Below are 5,478 nucleotides of genomic sequence, written 5' to 3'. Positions count from 1 at the left end.
CAAGAATCTACTTTTCCTTATATATGAACATTTTTCAAATGTACGGTGAATTTCTTCTCAAAACACAGGGAACAATATTTCCATATGCGATGAAATGTTTTCAAAAAAATGATGATTTTTCTAGATATATGTTTAATAGGAGTAATTCATAAAGACACGATGAATATTTGTTTTCAATACAAGACAGACATTTTTAATTTCGCACACACCGTCTTTGAAAAAAAAATCAAACTTTAAGAAAATTATAAGAGAATGCATAAGAAACTGACTAAAAATAAAAGAGGGAAGAAAAACTAATTGCAAAGAAAGGAAACAAAAGGCGTGAAAAAAGATAGTGGCCGTTAATGGCTCGCGCATGGCCGGCCTACTCAAGGGCGCTGTGGGTGTTTCCGCTCCTATACGACGCAAGGAGCGTCATAGGAGCAGCCATATTTTTCGTTGCTGCCCTGTTGAGTGTGGCACTAATTTGAGGTTTTGCTCTTTTATTTGCAGATTCAGACCAAGGCTGTCGCTACATATGTGTGCCTGTTTGTTTGACGGTCGAGCCCGTATGTTTATCTCACAACAAAGGACCAAGTACGTTACGCCGCAGCATCCATTTCTCGATTTTCAGTTCTTGTTCTTTGTGCTGGTATCATTAGGCAATGCAACTTGAACTTGAAGTTAGAGCCTTTTCACGTGGCATCCACTTGGACAAGCCATAGACGACAAGTGGGAGGACGTTGGTTTTGTTTGTTTAGATCAGCAGCTAGCAACTATTGTAATTGAAAACTTTGAGCGCTACACGAGGTCTATTGCAACTTGCATACTATTATTTGTTTAGGTTTTGTTTGTACTTTGTACGTAGGTTTTCATTTACAATGCCGGACCCCATCCGATGGACTTTGGCACCATCTCCAGGTTGCCTACTTGTAATCTAGCACGGGGCATCTGCTTTATTAGGATAAGATCGAGGAGGTAAGGTAAGCGGAAAAGACGCTTGTCCTAAAAAGTATCTATGTCTGTTATGTTAGGGCATGTACAATGATGCTATCTTAGAAGTGACACGTAGGATAAATGATGAGGTGGAGAAAAGAGAACTCGTAAGAAATGACTTGTCTTCTCTTATTTAAAAAAAGACAAGAGATGATCTCTTAACACAATATGTCTCACCACGTTTTAGGAATAGCTAGTTATTAAAGATAAGGCTAAGAAATAATCCACTGCAGACATTTTTTTGTCATTTCTAAATTACATGCAAAACTTAAGATAAAACTATCTTATCAACCGTTGTACATACTCTAAGTAGTGGCATCACACACATGGACCAGTTCACACATGCAATGTCGGATTGGTTTATTCATTCGAGGCCGTGGGGTGGGGCGATGCGGGGCGCTCGTCCTGGAGTTCGGAGTACCCTCCAAATTTTCTAATAGAAAATTTTCCCGTTGCTCCAAACCAACGAGCCTAAGCTGATTACCGTTGTTAATCATATGTGCTGTTTAATGCTAATCTTTTCTAGGTGACTGTTTAATGCTTATCAGTAATAGGAGAGCATATAGCAAAGAAATAGTTAACGTTTTTGCTTTGAGTTTCAGAACAGATTATTAAAAAATATACGGTGGTTTATAATTGGTTTCTCTGTTCTCAGACATCAAGAGCCGTGAAGCCGACTCAAATTTTAAAATCAAACGGATCATGTGGCCTGTCCTGTGATTAGACTTTCTTAACCAATCAATGGTGCCATCCCAATCTCAGATCTGGTATCGGTCCTTGTTCCCCATAACTTCAACCGAGATAAACTTGTGCAGTATCTTAATCTAAGCTTGGTCTCGGTCCGTCTTCATCTCGCCCGTTAAAGGGTCACCCCGCTTATTCTTATATCGTCTCGCTCCCATTGCATCGTGTTTGCAGGTCTTCTTCTCCGCTTCTCTGAGGCATTCCAGATTGCATCGCGTTTGCAGGTCTTCTTCCCCTCTTCTCCAGGTAAGTGCCTTGACAACTGCTCTGTTTTCAGGAGTGCTGACAAGTCATCGCATTTCAGTTGTATAGTATGTGCAACTATAACAAATCTGCATTCATTGGGCAACATCTGTCTATGATCTCTGTAGGATTAGATCTGATATCATTACTCGTCGTATAAATGTATGCAGTCTGTCCTGCGCTTCCTTGTTACTAGGATTCTTATTTTCAAGTAAAACAAATAAACATACACGCTTTCTCTGACGCAATGGATCTTTGAACCAGAAACAGTAGCATGTGGACCAAAGAACATCAAACAAGCGGCGATGATGACCCAAGTATGCTATCATACGAATTGATAAAACATATTACAAATAATTTCGACAAGGAGCGAATACTTGGGAGTGGTAAATTCGGAACGACTTACAAGGTATGCGTATGACTATGTTTCGCTTTAAGCTGCAATCAATGTCAGCGGTACTGTAACAATACAGATTGAGTGTCTACGGTCTAAACAAAAAAGTTCACAGTTTCATAGACAAATTTGGCAGGTCATATATATTTGGTGACAATTACTAAATTACAAGTTTTAGAGTGGTTGGGCTTTTTTAGAACCGTTCGTTGATGTCGATCTAACGGCAGACAAATACGAAGTACTGGGTAGTACTTCGATAAAAGTACGCGAAAGTACTAAAACGAGTGGGGCCGGTACTCGTGACAAGGTGGGGACGCGTTTTAATCTAGGGGCAGTTTAGTCCTAGGAAAATTTGCACGCGCCGCCCCTCTCGTTGAATGCATAACCGCCGCCATGGTGCTACACATTCCACAACTACTCATCGGCGGCCATCTCCTCCCTCTCCTCCAAGTCCACCGCAGTCATCTCCTCCTTCTTGCCGCTGCAACTTCGCTCCACTCAGGCAACCCCCCCCCCCTCTTCCACGGCAGATCGAGCTGATGGCCGGCGGCGAGAACACCAACTTCGTGCAGATCACCGACGGCGACCAGGTCAAGTTGGCCAGGTTGAGGGAGATCCGTTCTTAGTTTGACAACACAAGGCAGATGAGCTGGACGGCAATGGCCACTCTCAAGAATTTGACGAAGAAGGAGAGAGCAAAGCTTTGCCCCCCGCCCGCACAATCGATTCACAAGATCGAGATCCTCCTCTGGGCGATGGAGCAGGCCAATTCGTCCAGCGAGTGGACCAGGCGGAGGTGGTGGGCGTTCAGATCCAGGGTAGAGCATTCACTGGATCAGGAACCCACCGTGCACGAGGTGCCGTCGCAGATTATGCAGCCTCCAACCGAGTCACCGGAGACTCCGAAGCGCAAGATGAGGAGGACAGTGGTCGCGACCTCGCTTCCCCGCCGTTCTCCACGCTTCCCTCGCCGCTCTCCCCGTCTGAACGGCGGCGGTAGCTATGTTTAGAGTAAGCTTCCCCACTCCTCATCTTCCTACTGCTCGTGCTTACATCGTGGTGATACTGATCGTAATAGCTCAGAAAGGGAATGCTAGATGGCATTTTAATCTCAATGAATTGCATAAATATTTGAGTATATGGATTTGGAGGATGAATTATGATGTATGTGAACCCTAGACATCATATGAACCCTAGGAAAAATTAGTAATGTTCTAGTGCTAGACACTGACATATTTCGGTACACACCGGTAGGCACTAAAATATTTGGGAACTGCCCTAGGCAAAATTTGTAATGTTGTAGTGGTGGACACTGAAATATTTCAGTACACACTGGTAGGCACTGAAATATTTCGGTACTGCCCTAGGCAAAATTTGTAATGTTCTAGTGGTAGACACTGAAATATTTTGGTACACACCGGTAGGCACCGAAATATTTCGTTACTACAATTTCAGTACACACCGATGCACACTGAATTATTTCACTACTGCAGTTTCAGTACACACCGGTACACACTGAAATATTTTGGTACTGCAAATTCTATACAAAATTGGCATTTTGTCATTTATTTGTGAATTAATCCATGCATCATATGGCCTAACTTTGTACATGAGTTTGGGTCAATTTCATGTCTATTTATTATTAAAATTATTGTCATGCCATGAAACACAAGACAAGTCACTGACCCAAGCTTGCAAAGATGCCATATCAGTGTTGCTGATATGAATATGCATGTTTTCACCAAGTCTTGTGTCTGAATTAAAACTGAGCATTTTTTCTTGATGGTATCCATGGATCTATAACTCCTATGAATTTGCTTAGGTTGGATGTTTTGTTCTACATCATTTGTACTAGCATTCCATGCGATTAGATGCCATGACAAGACCCCTGGCATATTTATTTTCTTGCCTCCATCATCCCATGTGTGTTTTGCAGGAAGAAACCTAGAGTTCACCAGGCTGGCTGAAGTTATGAGGCTGGGAGGCTGATAGTGCTGCTACTGGCTGATCCTTCTTCTTTCAGCTTTTGTTCGTCCTTTCTCAAGCCATTGGACCAGGGCTAGTTCCCTATGTGCTGTTAATGTATTATGTAGTTCCTTCGAATTTGTAGTATTAGTTAGTTTGAATGTGGAAGTACCTTAATTTTTAGGAACGAAATGTTGCTATGTATGACCAAGGGTTTGATACCTTAATCTTTGGATATTTAGTTATGTGAACTGTTGGATGTGGCGCACAACGAAACGCCTCTACCATTGATACTAGTTAAACATTTCGGTCCAATTAGAGACCAGCCACTACCATATAGAATAGTTAGCATTTCATACTACAACCTGGCACGTAGAAAACATCACGCAGTGGAATAATCCCAGCGAGTAGACCATTAATTACCGAAAACATCACAACATGTCAGAAGTGTTTTAAGCATTTTATCGTTGCAAAAACCTTAGAAAATCCATACAGAAAAAACCGCTTTATTTTAAGCCGTTGTGTGGATGACAAGGGGACCCACTTGTGAGACCGATAGCAATTGATGGCAAACCGCCTCCGCCTGCATGACCGCCACATCCCCACGTGGAATGGGGACGGCCGGGTGGGTGTGTCAAGTCAAATCGGCACCCGCGGCGCCTCGGTAACTCCAAGAGGCAGGAGCAGTGCATTTCTTCCCCAAATCGGGTAGAAAACCCTCGTCCTCTCCCGAACCCCCCCACCCTCTCTTCCTTCCTCACCACCTCACCACCCTCTCCTCCTTCCTGACCACACTCCTCCCTTCCTACGCCTCCCTCCTCCTGTCTTCAACTGACGATGAAACGCAGGCGTGAAGATGCGGCGGACGAGCCGGAGGCAACCATCGGAGCAGAGCAGTCTGCTGCCGTCGCTGCAGCCGTGGGTGGAGCGGCTGAGTCCGCCGTAGCGGCGAAAGCTGGCGGTGCAGCGACCGATGTGCCTGCTCCCGCTGCCATCGCAGCCGTCGAGGCACCCGTCGACGAGCACAAGGTCGGGGAAGATCTGGAGGAGGAGGAGATGAGAAGGCTTAAGCGCCAGGTGCATGACGAAATCGATGAGCTCTACGAGGAGAACGCCATAAAGGAGTTTGACCTAGATTGTAGGAAGGGCAGCGACTT

The 5,478-nt window shown here is 44.3% G+C and overlaps 1 long non-coding RNA gene across 1 annotated transcript; it reads left to right on the top strand.

Moving 5' to 3' along the window:
• The first annotated feature begins 1,760 nt into the window (after positions 1-1,760).
• On the top strand, positions 1,761-4,572 carry LOC123176256 (uncharacterized). Its single transcript, XR_006488433.1, has 3 exons — positions 1,761-1,965; positions 2,227-2,371; positions 4,293-4,572. It is a non-coding gene; the product is annotated as an uncharacterized lncRNA (long non-coding RNA).
• Positions 4,573-5,478: the final 906 nt, after the last annotated feature.

Source organism: Triticum aestivum, unplaced genomic scaffold (genome assembly GCF_018294505.1).
Source record: "Triticum aestivum cultivar Chinese Spring unplaced genomic scaffold, IWGSC CS RefSeq v2.1 scaffold68833, whole genome shotgun sequence".
In the NCBI taxonomy this organism is placed as follows: domain Eukaryota; kingdom Viridiplantae; phylum Streptophyta; class Magnoliopsida; order Poales; family Poaceae; genus Triticum; species Triticum aestivum.
This window is presented reverse-complemented; position numbering and strand designations above follow the sequence as displayed.